This window comes from Triturus cristatus, chromosome 8 (genome assembly GCF_964204655.1).
Source record: "Triturus cristatus chromosome 8, aTriCri1.1, whole genome shotgun sequence".
Classification (NCBI taxonomy): Eukaryota; Metazoa; Chordata; class Amphibia; order Caudata; family Salamandridae; genus Triturus; species Triturus cristatus.
Window position 1 is genome coordinate 267,484,666 of NC_140591.1, and position 14,108 is coordinate 267,498,773.

Genomic DNA, 14,108 nt, shown 5'->3' on the forward strand with positions numbered 1-14,108 from the left:
TGCTGTATGACAAGCTTCAACCTAAAAAGAACAAAACTTCCATATAATGTTTACCAGGAACGCAAACTTCGAAAATGTGTTTCCAAAATCGAATTTGAACAGATATGGAGATGAAAATCTACAGTTTCACCGTTTAATGTAAGTGGCCATGCTGAGCTGCCATTTGCACTAGAGAAGCCGCCCGTTAAATTATAGTGATTTCCTCATAGCATTTGTCAGCCTTTAGACCTAAGAGGCAGGGGCTCTCACACTTTCACAGGGGTTAGAGGAACCACCTGTTTCCTTTTCTCTTTTCAGATATGACTGGTTGTGACTCACCACCCACAATGGCCTCCCCCAAAGAAACTGATGGATGCTTTATCAGTATTTTTGATATTTTTACTATGGGTTTTCATATTTCTGATATTCTTAGTAAAATTCTGCGCCTTTACAGACTTGACTTCACGAAGCATACTTCCTATTTTTTTCCGTCTAGCGGTATTTCCCTTCTGGCATGCCCTTGGTGTAAGCTTGTTGGTGGTAGAAGTGAGATGTGGGTGGAGGCACAAATAACGTGGCACAGTGACGAAAGCAATGTGCCGAGTAACGTTTTCTCGTGAATGGTATGACTGACAATCGCTCTGAGTGGATTATAGAAAGAGACACCGTTATCTGCAGTGAGCGACTGCACCTGTCTGCAAGGGGATGGACTCCCTTCACCCCCTCCAGGGGGCTGCAAACAGGTGGCGCACTGACAGTACACCACCTTTTCGATGAGGCACTGTCAGCGAGCCTCCTGACAGCTTCTTTACCTTTGCGCTCGCGTATATAATACGGCTGGGGTGCAGAGGCAAAGAGATTCCCTCAGTTGCATGGGACATGCCCTCATACAAATGAGGGATCGCCTTCTGATGGTAGCGCTGGTGCTATATATGTGCTATCCGTTTTACAGAAAGGGGCTGCTCAAGCGTCTGCGGCTCCATATGTAATATTAAAGTGCCCCGGGGGTACGCAAAGTGGGCATAAATGCCCAATGATCCTTCGGTGCACTTTGTATAATACGGCCCCAGGTGTATATTGGAAACACCCTGGCACATTGTGGCAACACCTGGCATAATACCAAAAATTATAATGGTACCTTAATTTATGACAGTTTTGTTTTTAGGTCGAGGACTACCGGTCTGCCGAAGGCAGAACCGGAAGTCGGAAGATTTAATGTTTCCTAGAGTGGCTATTTAGCCCGCCTCTCTTTTTGCTTCTCCTCCATTGGCTGGCTTCCTAAACGGAGGCCCGCCATTGGAGGAGAGAGCCGTCCCTCCAAATATGCTCCGTCTTTTTCAGATTCGGGGGCGTGTTCCTTGCTGTTCTTTCCACTTTTTAGCCACGCCCTTTTAGAACAGCAGGAACACGCCCCCGAATCGGAAAAAGTTTTGAAGCTTCCATCCGCCATTTTTTTGCTATAGTCTGGCCGTGAGGATCTATCCTTTCGGCGCCGTGTTGTTGTGCTGGTGGCGGCGCTGCCGGGGCAGGCTTCACCGGATAGAGTGAGCAGAAGAGCTTAGGGGTAATTCTGGGCTGCTGATTCTGTTTTGGTGGTCTGTAACACGTGTGGTTTTGTGGCAGTTTGCAGCTCGGCGACTTTTGCGTTGTGATAGCCTGATTACGGTGACTGCTTTGACTTACTTGACTCTTGGTTTAGGACGTCTAAGGCATGGGGGCTGTCACCGATGACAAAATTATCCGTAAGCGGCTCCTAATCGATGGCGACGGTGCCGGTGATGACCGACGCCTCAGCCTTTTGGTTAAGTCTTTTGTGAAGTGGTGTCACTCCGACTCTGAGGACGGGGACGTCTCCTACCAGCAGATGCTCGCCACAGTCTCGCAGTGTGAGTTCGCAATGGGAAAAGCCCTTCTGGTGTATAACATGAACCTGCGAGAGACGTTCAATTATGAGCAGATGTACGCGGACATAGAGAGCAGTATTGCTGCAGCCCGCGAGAAGGTCTCCGACTGCAAAAGGCAGATCCTGCTTGCCAAGCAGATTCGGAAAAACCGACAGGAATACGACTCCCTGGGCAAAGTGATTCAAAGGCACCCGGACAGACACGAGACGCTGGGGCAGCTAGAGGGCTTGAGCGAGGAGCTAGGGCGCCTGACTCAAACCAAAGGAGATACGGAAGACCGCTTGGAGCTGAAGCGCAAACAGTTCCACGTCCTTCTCAGCTCCATCCACGAGCTACAGCAGACCCTGGAGAACGACGCGAAACTGGCCGAGGAGTCACAGGAAATGCACACGCAGAGTGAGAGTAGACCGTGAGATAAAACCGTCTCCGATGCCCAGCTCTGTGAATGTTTAATGGACCCAAGCGGGGAGGCTGGAGCTAAGCCAGAGCTACAGGACACATTGTCACCATTTATGTCCAGCTCTGATGACATCGGGGAAGCTGGATTTAAGTCAGATCTGCAAGACATATTGCCCCAGTCTCGAACTTTGAGTAGACCTCGTTTGATCCAAATTGGAGACTTGACACGGCGTGAGCTTAAGGACATACACTGGTGGACCAGTAGCAACAACTTGATCAATCAAATGGGGCAAACGTAGAAAACAATTACTGGTGAAGAATCAAAGGAGAGCGACATGAAAAGTAACACTCTTATTAGAGGGCCCAAGGGTTAAATCCTAGAATAAGAATAGTATAAACAATGGGTATGGATGGGGACTGGATGAGAGAAGAAATATCAAGAGACTGAGTGCAGAAATGCAGATCTTGCCTTAAGTGTGATCAAATGACATACTCTAGTTGCAATGGGTGAGACCCTCCTCTGTAAGATGTACTGAACCTAGAAGGATTGCTAATTGGCGGGGAATTGCTATATTTGCGGAGGGGGTCCTTGGCGAAGGGGGAAAAACGTGCCATATTTTTAGGTTAACCACTGACTGCCTACGCTATTTCCATTTGTTTCAAAATCATCTAATGATCGTATCCTAAAAAGATGGTGACCCTAAGCCTAGGCTGTATAGCTAGTGTAAACAATATACACATCAGGGAAGACACATGTTGTATCTAAATAATGTATGCCTAAGGCAAAAATTGTGTTGTTTGGAGAGGGAAAGTCCAGATTCTGAACCTGCTAGTAAGCGAGGGAAAGACTGGAGACCGGCTCTGTGCGCCAGCGGCGGGTTGGGGGTTGAGGTCTCTGCTCAGCCTTCTGTTACTGGCTCCAGGGTGGGCTGTGAGACCAGGCCATTATTCTCTCCGCTCCTGTGTGGATTTGTGAAATGTTGTCTGTCCCCTTTGTCTGGTTGTCGCCGCTGCGTGTAGAGGTACGGCAGCACCGTGGAGAGGCAGTGACAGCACCCCCTGCTGCGGGGTGGCAAGTGAGCCGGCCTGTCCGGAAGCCTCTTTATCCTCAGCCCAGGGCCGCCCGCCCAGCACAGCCTCTGATAACCTGACTCGGACGGCTGCCTCGCTCGAAAGCCAAATACTAATTACTCCAGTTTTGGGGCATGGAGCTCGGCGGCTCCCTGAGGGGTGTGCCTCTTGTAACATCCCTGTGTCTGTGGCCCGGCCCTGCCTCACGGCGCTCAACTTCACCCCACGGCGTATCGATGACCGAGGGTAAATACAAACGCTTCCGGAGTCTTAATATCTTATCGGGTATATTTGTATAGCACGGCGTTCGCCAGTTATTTGACTTCTTGGCGCTTTGTGCAGGTTGTATTCTGCAGCTGTGACTCTTTCTAGCACAGATTCTCTGTGTGACGGTTTCTATTCTTGATCCGTGTTTGCGTGGGCGGGAGGATTGGGAGGGATGAGAGGGACACTGTCATGGTGTTGGGTGGTGGCGCTGTCCTGCCCTAACCCGTGTCAGTGTGCGCTGGGTTGTCCGTGCTGCGGCTCCCAGCCGGGTTCTCCCAGCACGTGTCTGCTGCTGAGTCCTCATGCTGGTTGGCTGCTTGGCTGCGCGGTCCTTCCCGGCGTCACTAGGGTGAGGTCCAGCTAGATAGTCCATCCCAGGAGGATGCGCCGCTGGTGGCCTTTAACCTGCTGTTATCGGGTCCTAGTGCTTGTGTGATAGGTCTTCACAGCGTTTTAGCGAGGGGACAAGGCCGTGGAACGTTTTCTCAGTTGAGGCCTTAAAGGGAAGACTTGGCAAAGCTGTAGAGGTCGCTGTCCGTAAAGCAAGGCCTTCTTCACGCCATCGGTAGCGACGTTCTCCACGGCCGTGGTTTCCCTACTAAGACGGCATGACGTCGTCGTAGGCCCTCACCCCCTGCACCCCTCCGTCCAAGAGGTCGGCTGGCACTGGGAGGGTCCTCCTAGCCCCCTTGTTTGGCTGCCCCCACTTCAGACTGTTAATGCCTCGCTATGGACTCGGCAGTGATCGCTAGATTGACCAATCTAATTGGCTCTTAGGAGCAGCAGAGGTGTGAGGAAGGGACCCACAGACCAGCGTTTATTCATGTTTTTAGGTCGAGGACTGTCCGTCTGCCGAAGGATTTTTTTGTGTGGATAATGGTGGAAGAGCTTAAATATTGTGCTCAAGGCTTGGAGGCTGCCCCGTTCATGTTGTAGCATACCTGTAACAGATACTTCCTATCTTTGAGCGGTTGTGTGAGAAGTTATCTTGAAGCTTCTTTGGGTTCGTTTGATGTGGGTTCATTATCTGACCTCTCCGTCACTACATCACTGTTTCACTACCTCACTCTCTCTAACTATATAACTCTCTACCTCACTACTCCACTCTATCTCACTACCTCACTATCTCACAACTTCTCTCTCTCAAAACATCACTACCTCACGCTCTAGCTCACAACTTCACTCTCTCTCACTCACTACCTCAATCACTCTCTATCTCACTACCTCACTCTTTCTATCTCACTAACTCACTTTCACTCTCTCTTTCACTACCTCTCTCTATCTCACTACATCACAACATCACTCTATGCTTATATATCACTACCTCACAACATCCCTCTCCCTCACTACCTCACTCTTTTACTACCTCACTCTCTCTATCTCACTACCTCACTCTCTATCTCACTACCTCACTCTTTCTATCTCACTGACTCACTTTCACTCTCTCTTTCACTACCTCTCTCTCTATCTCACTACATCACAACATCACTCTATGCTTATATATCACTACCTCACAACATCCCTCTCCCTCACTACCTCACTCTTTTACTACCTCACTCTCTCTATCTCACTACCTCACTCTCTATCTCACTACCTCACTCTCTCTCACTACCTCACTCTCTCTCACTACCTCACTCTCTCTCACTACCTCACTCTCTCTTTCAATACCTCACTCTCTTGCTCTATCTCACTACCTCACTCTCTCTCTGCTAATGCAATAGGTATCACATATGCAAAAAAAAAGCTAATGCCAATAGAAATGACAATGCCATTTATTTAGGGATACAAAGATGATAAAAAAATAATGAGCAATACCAATAGCTCTACCTATAATATTGCCGAGACCATTGCATTGTAAATGCTTGTTAGTGTCTGTAGTAGGGGTGGGCGTAACTTTTGTAATTGCATTTAGCGTAATCACGCACAGAATTACCTAAGAATTCCTCAAGATTCGCCTGAATTCCTCAGTAATTCTGAGTGCTTAATAAATGTGTTCCTTCGGTAGCATTTTCCCCAACTCACTTGCGGCCTTTACCCTTATTTTCTTTGCACAAAATGTATGCTTGCTTCCAAAATGGATCCAAAGATGCATTTTCCTCTAAGAAACAGCGCTAAATGCAGCCGAACTCGAATAGCGACCACAAGCAGTTGCTCACAGTTGCCACATGTGTTCTCGCTATAGGATTTTTCCCCCAAATCACTCTTATTCGCGAGCAGAAGCAATCGCTTAATTATCGTAATTTCCCATCAAAGTGTTACACAGAATTACTCAAAATAGCCTGTTTACTCAGGCATAATCAAAATTCTGCCCAAGCCTATTGTGCAGTGGGATAACAATGTGCATTCCATTGACAGAGCATTATTTGAAACCGGTTCCATGCTTTTTTTAAAAAAAGTTTTATTTATGTATGTATTTATTTATTTATTTTTTTGCAGAGTTTTATACAGCGCGAACTTGACCCGAATCCAATCAGGTATCAGAGCGCTTTACATAGCACCAGTTACGTTACATGAAGACACACATTCACTTTTGTTAGGCACGGGGAGATTAAGTGATTTGCCCAGAATCACAGGATGTTTAGCGTCGTTACCGAGACTCGAACCCAGTTCCCCCAGGTCCGAGGTCGAGCGCTTTATGATTTGTTTTAAGTATTTTTCCAGTTTGGTTGTGGAGTAGTATTAGTCAATGTTTCAGTGAGGTGGCACAAATATCTGTGTGTGTCAAGCATCTCTACTCTGTGACCATTTAATGCCTTGTTATCCTCACCCACACATTTGTAAATCAGGTTTCTTCAGCTAACGTGAGGAATGTCCTATATGAACAGTTATTGTTTAAGCCACCTTGTTTAAGCCACATTGGATTCTTTTTCTTCAAAAATCGACCCGCGGAAATATTACGGTTTTCTAATCCTCCAGTGTGCCTTATATTTCATCAGCCTCTGATTTGCGGAGATGTGGCTGGACTGTGTTAAAGTGTAATTGACTGCAGTTCCTGTTCACACCTTTTTCTCCAGGCAAGAACCTCTATTCAGACCTCTGAAAGCGTGCGTGTGACACAATGACATTGGAGCCCGACCCTTGTTAACACGTGTGTGTGATCACGGAAGTGCCAGGGCACCCTTCCATAGACGGGGGCGCAAATCAGCTCTCCTCAGTTCCATTCACCACTTCTGACTTTCAGAGATCACTGTCGCAGCGATCCTCCTCCCCTCCTACACGCTAATTATACCAGCTCTCACCGCAGCTCTTTGTGCGAGCTCAGATGGGAAACCACAATGCCATCGAACAAGCGAGCCAAAGCCGGTGGGTATAGAGTTTTCACTTGTCAAGGCAAGTGCACCAGAGCTGGTGTTTAAAGGGGCCACAGAACTCACTGAACGAGGCAAAGCTCTTGTCCCGGATAATTAGCACTCAAAGTACACAGTAAGTAAAAGAAAGAAGGGGGCTCTGAGGTGTTATTGACTCTCTGGGTATCGTGGGTGAGAAAATCATGGTTTAACTAAAAAAACAGAGAATGTAGTTTATTCGAGGTACAGCTGACCACTAATGTCCAAATAATAAAATGTACATGTCTAGCCACCTGTTTTGTGTACAGAAAACATTTTGTATTTAACAAGTGCCACACAATTCTAAATACAGTACTTGAGTGCTGGTGTTTGCCAGTGGTAGGGTGGGGGCACAGGCACTCGTTTTTGGGAACCGGACAGTGCTTAATTTGAGCCGGTGGTTTCCTGTGCTCAGCACTTAATTGTCAACACCGGAGCTTGTGACAGTCTGCCACAAGGTGGGGCTGTCTGGGTAATGTAGAGATCACCACAACAACAGGTAAATATTAATTCATTATACATTAAAACGAGTATTACCTGCCACCTAAGCCATTCTTATATCTTTGGGGGTCTAAAGTAGTCAAAACTATCACACTTGTAGGAGTGTGATGGTTAGTACTTGTGTTGTCACCATCATTGGCAGCATGGCAGGGGCAATGTGTGGTACAAGTGTCCGTGGCCTCCTGACGAGAGCCTTGGGACTTATTTCTTTTACAAATTGAGCACTGCTGGAACTTATTTTTCCACATCATATATTGGCTGTGAACAAGAGAGGGGCAAACACACATTACATTAACAAATGCAAGAATATATTACAGTGAGCCAGTGATCGTCTGGGAGGAAGTCGATCTCTAATGAGGTAAGTAGACCCAAAGCACAGATGGTAAGCAGAATAATTGTTCTAAAACCAGACCCACTGTCTGAAAAATGTACAATGTTTATGAGCTGGTCTAATCATTGATAAACACTGTTGTTGAGAAGCTCTTATTATATCTGAAATTGAGAAAACAAAGAATCAATGCAAACAGTACATATGTTGTAAGAGAAGTTTTGCAAACAGCTGCTGTTACTAAAGCCGTATGAATCGAGATGTTATTATTATTTCAAAATGTGCGGTCATATGTTTTACCGCCAAAATGGGATTCTTTGCATCTGTTTAGCAATATTAAATGGTGTTCACAAAGTAGATGTTTGCGAACATTCAACTAGAACGATGGAAATATAGCACAAGAGTAACAGCAAAGTCACAGGCACTTGCAAAGCGAGTGTCTCAAACTTCAGTTTGGTACCAGGATATCGTTGTCACAAATTCACAATATTGTTTGGCATAAATAATATGTCCTAAATATCATTTACCAAAATATCACCCCATTGAAGTTACCAGTAGGGATTTATACTCCAATATTTACAAAACAGTAGTTGTGGCAGACGATATTTCTGTAAACAATATTCTGATATACAACCTGGAGTTTGTGCTCGCAAACGGGGGTACGGTGGAGGTACACTGACCTCTGAATTCAAACTGGTCCACAGGGGAAATAGCCCAAGAGCACATGGGTCTCAGGGTAGATCATAAGGATACTAGGATCTGGCTAGCTATTTGGCCAGCTGGTAGCAGATCACCTTATGAGCCTATCTACATAATACCTGTGTATAAGGTTCGTCACTATCGCCATCCTCGGCCGACATGACACAGCAAGGTAGAACCCCTGTGGGCAGCTTTTGATTATATAAGCACCACATCTTTGCTGTGCAAAGCAGAGAAAAAATACTTCCATGCTGACACACTTACACGAGACACTGTGGTCCCTGCATGCAGATACTACAGCACCCAGTGGTCTGACATTCCTTGCGGGTGTCCAACTCGAGACCAAGATGGGGTCCTTCATTCTCTCACATCAGGTAATGGCATTGGCTCTTTCCTAAGGGTAATCCTGGCTATACACCTACATACATGCTAGGTACATTTACGTACATGTAGTTATGGGTAGCATCGTAGGAGTGCGCATTATTGCTGTCATGTACTTATATGCCGGCATATATTAATTATTTTAGCACTATGGTAGAATCCTACCATCTATTTACTCTGTTGGTTCTTATAACCATATATATCTGTTTCTATCTTATGGTTGTTGCAGCACACATATTTTACACTTGAATGACGCTGGTTCAATAAATACTTATGGAAAACCTCATTATTGTTTAATCTGTGCATGTCTCTGGGACAAAGTGAGTACGAGTGACTGAGCGAAAAGTACTGTATTGTGTCCATGATCTCTGAGGGGTCAGGGTTATTATGTTCAATAGATGCCAGAAACGATTCACTCCTTGGTAAGAGGGGCACAGAGTGGCACTGTGAGCTAGCTGGTATACAGGTGAACATATCTGGTGGGGGTGTCTGGACACCGATCCCACAGTTTATATTGTCTAAACGCGCAGTTCCTATATAGATTTATATGAACTACATGATAATTGATATCTTGGAACGTGGCAGGTCTAAATCACTTTCTGAGTTTATAAGAATACATGGCATTAGGTGAGATACAGTGTGCAAGCAAGAACTCTGGTTAGAATGCTCTAGACCTCTGCCAGGATGTATACAATTGTTTCACTCAATCTGTAAGATACCAGATCGGAATTAGAGCTGAGATGCTACTATACAGATGATTGAGCTAAAGAGTAAAGAGTATTGGTCATAGTAAACCTCAATTTGCATCCCTCATTCTCAATGAACAGGCCACTATCTCTGCATGTCTGAAACCATAATAAAATTCAGCAATTCTTTTTCATCAGTGATAGGGGATTTTTATTTAAAATTCATCTGAATTTGACTCGATTCATCAATGCAGATAAGTTTACTGCGTGAAATGATGCATTCTAGCAATTTCTAGCGTCTTCAGTCCCTAATCAGAAAGCGCCAGGTGTGCTGGTCTTTCAAATACACTGCATGGGTTACATCTGTGGTCCTTGAATCCAACACTGTGTCCTGATGTTGCCGTCAAAGTTTCACATTTCTTTGACCATGCAAAGGCAGTCTTAGATTACACCTTTGTTTCTCTCTGTTTTTGTCAGAACTAATCATTCAAATTTCAGCCGAGCATGGTTCGTGACCATGCATCTCAAATTATTGATCAAGGGCCTTTTAACAAAAGCAAAATCTATTAATCTGGTGAGAGACAAGGAGTGGATAAATTAGGAGGATACGGTTGGGTGCAAATATGGGTGTTCAAATCGAAAGTCTGAGAACAAAAGTTAGTTAATAAGGAAATTAGGGACTATGAGGTGTCTCAGGGTAGCATGTGGAAGGAAAGCAACTGGTTGTCTTCCCTTGAATCATTATATTTACCTCTTGCACCACAAATATGATAAAGGCATTTCATGACCTAAATATATAACCTTCAGCTGAAAGAGTTTACTCCTGCCAGGTAGAACCCATAAGTTTAATTTAAGCAGAATGGAAAAAACATTAAAAATACATTTGAAACTGCTTGTAAGGTGACCCGAGGGGTAACACTGTTTAAGATCTGACAAAGGGGGATAACAAAGAAATTGTGGTCTTTCATTAAATGATCGTAATGCTTGTTTTGGATACAAGGTAACCTAAAAGTTGAAGAAGCCTGGACTGATCCTATTGTTGAACTATATGGGAATAATGCAGGGGCTGGGAGAAAACCATGATCACCCCATTATTATATGAATCAATCTCTCAGTACAAGATGAAAAAGCAGCCAATAAATGAAGACTGAGCAAAGGGCAACTTAGACCCAAATGGTTTTCCTATGGATGACTTCAGGTCTGATCCTTTATACTGGGCCAAAGAGGTCTTACTGCTTTTCGCATGTGCATTTCAAGTAATAGTTCTACCACCTTATGGCTGGAATCACTACTGGACTGAATCTTAAAAAAGAGGAAGGAATATTGGTATATTGACCTATTACATGCAGAGATGAAAATACCAAAATATATGTCTGTTTTTAGTCAAACTTCTAGGATCCATGCCCAAGGATAATAATCACATTACAAAGCACCAGCCTGAATTCAGGCCAAACTGTGACACAATGAACAACGGTATGGCTTAATGATTAACGATTTATCACTCCGTTTACTTAAAATGACTCAACTTTTCACCTGTTTCTGAATTTTCAAAGTACATTTGATAGGGTGGCTAGGGAACTACTTTTGGCAAAACTGACAATGTGGCAAATTTTCAATTTTTTGTGATTCCTAAGAAATGTTTACAGGTGCTGGAGTAAGAATCAAGCTTGGACAGCATTTTATCACAGAATGGAAGGTATATACCAACCAATGCCTAAGGTTGGTCAAGAGCCACCCAACTCTACGCCACTCCACTCTAGTCCACCCGATTCTATGCTAGTCTATGCCATTCTCCTCTATGCCACATCATGCTCGCTAACCTTTAGCCATGCGAAGAGCAGCCACGCTGCTGTACAACATGTCTAAAAGACATTGGCAAGCCAATAGCTCTCACATAGGCGACCTATTGGTTTTGCCAATGCTTATTATGTAAAGATATGTTTAATAGGAGTGTAGGCCTCCCAAAAACACTGAACCAGGGGCAAAGAGCCATCGCTGGCCTCCCACAGATTGTCGCCCATCCAGCCGCGGTCCGTGGAGGGAGTTCTGTGGGGCGGAAAGGCGGGGCGGGGGAGGGGTACTAAACTCCGGAATATGGATAATTGGAGGTAAGTAAACAATTAAATAAATAAAATGAATTTCGTAGAGTGCGCTACATCGCATTTTGTGATGCAGCGTGCGCTACGAAATTTGTTTTATTTATTTAATTGTTTACTTACCTCCAATTATCCATATTCCGGAGTTTAGTACTTCCCACCCTGCCCCTCCCCCGCCCCACCTTTCCGCCCCACGGAACTCCATCCATGGACCGCGGCTGCTCCCATCACAGCAATAGCTTAATATATTAGAACACATTACAATCCTTGTATCAATCACGAAGGGCCACTGATCACTGACAGGAGCTCTAAAGGCCCCCAGGAGGACAAGTGTGCACTTAGGCAGTGAGTGGCAGTGAATGACAACGTGACTTCTGTAACACTGAGCGCCTCTTTTGGGGGATTTATTGTCATGATTTTGGATGGGTGCCTGGGTCTCCCACTCACTATTGGTGCAGTTACAAGGCAGACCCTTTCATGAGGAGCTATAGGGAATCAATAGGACCTTCTTGCCCTTTCATGAAGGCATTCAGGTGATCACACAAGGCATGTGGCACATCCAAGATGGCTGACATTTATTGCCATTGTGTCCAAGCGAATAATATGAAGTGCTTGCAAGGGTTCACAGGATATCCTCATTTCCAGAGGCTTACACCCCTAAGAAAAAGAATAAACAGCCACTTGGTTTTACTGGAGTGTGGCTTGTCCCAGTACAGTGATTATTGCAGAAGGGACCGCACAAACATCTGCAGCCGCGGGTGCAAACAGGTTTTGCACTTGCAGGAAGTTTGTTATTCGTGTCACTCCATTGAAGTCCAATGTTCCAATTGCTGAAGGTAGAGACAATATGTGCTGTGCTCCATACATTTCCTATATATCACTAAATATTAAAAATAATAGTTCCGATTTGTAAAGCGCAAATATATCACCCTCTTAAGGTTTTCAAGGCGCTGGGGGCTGTCAGCTATTGCCCAGAGTCACATGATGCTGAGCTGAGTTACCGCCCTTGCACCGGAGTCACCCACCCTGGCTGCTAAGCCACGCCCCTCTTATGTGTTGGTGACTTGTGAGTCCTGCCTCCTGTTTTGGAGAAGAAGAGAAAAGGGCTGCAATCTACCATTAAGGATTTACCTCTTCACACTTTTTACAGCCAGAATTCAATATTTCTTTTCAGCTTGACTCAAACTTTCCACTTGGCTGTGCGGCTTTGCCGGTGTGAACGCAATATCACCGACGAGCGCTTCGGCGAGAGCGCGCCGGATCAATATTTTCAATATGTGTGACAATACCAGGCCCATGGGAAGAACAACAAAGAGGCGCGCCTGGCGCGGTAAGTGCTCCGCGGGTTCACAGCATCTGGAAACAGGGAAGCTTTCCGAATGAAGAGTCTGAGGAAAAGGTCTCCGTGGATTTGTGACATTTTCCCACTGCCAGGGGAGCCAGCCTCCAATCTGATGGTGTCAAAATGTCACACTCACTGAGCAATGCGCACAGAAAAATATCTTTTAAACCCGTGTCCTACTGTGCTTTCCTGCTTCCGCGACAGCCGCATCCAGCGTTGCAGCTGTACTGCTTTTTGTACAAATCACAGAAGGCGCACACAACATTATCCTCATCTAGAAATGCAGCATGTTACAGTGCACAGGAAACAAATGGACTTATTGCATTTTGTTTGTGAAAAAAATGCAGTTTATATGTATAGCACGAACTTGGGAATTAGCTCGATTTACGTGGGAATTAAATTATGTTACACGAATTATTTCTTTTTTTATGGGCACAGCGAGATAAAATAATTGTTCCAGAACCACAGGATGTTAAGTAGAGGCTGGATTCGAATCTGGTTCCCCAGGTCCACAGTAAGTAACTGTAGTTATCTACCCTTTCTGACTAAAAGCTTCATCGTGTTTTATTTCTGCATTGAAACCAGAACATGCCACAAGTAAATGCTGCCAACTACTACACTTATACTAACATCGTAAGAAATTCCATTATTGGTTGAAAGGGGTGGAAGCCCCCAAAGGCAACAACCAAAATCCCTGTCATGGAGAATCACAATAAGTGACTAAAACAACCTGTGCTTAACCCTGTGGTAGCTTGGTACAAAACCAGTCAGCCGTGATTTAGGGGCAAGATTTAAACTATTTATGTAGCACATAAACTGTAATGAAACTAAAACACAATACAAGAAAAATCTCACACCAATGTAGAAAAATAGAGTACATTTTCATAAATAAAATAATATCAGAATGGCACAAATTCAATCAATAGAACTAGTGGCTAGTGAAAATAGCACCTAAAACCACAAAGCGCCACTCACAGTCATCTGGTTGCGCTAGACTGGGAGAAAATCTCAAGTTCAGGCCAACTGCAGTGGAATGCGGTTAGGATACAGGGGTCAGCTTAGTCCCTCTGAAAAACTACTTTCTCAAGTCCAAAATGAAGGGCTCCATTTGCGCAGTTGGAGGCTTTTG

General features: G+C 44.9%; 1 protein-coding gene and 1 pseudogene across 1 annotated transcript in view; one reads left to right on the forward strand and one right to left on the reverse strand.

Annotated features, from left to right (window-relative positions):
* Window positions 1–14,108, reverse strand: part of GUCY1A2 (guanylate cyclase 1 soluble subunit alpha 2) — a 1,089,165-nt gene that overhangs the window by 77,271 nt on the left and 997,786 nt on the right. The window lies entirely within an intron of this gene.
* Window positions 1,691–2,296, forward strand: LOC146801956 (THO complex subunit 7 homolog pseudogene; annotated as a pseudogene).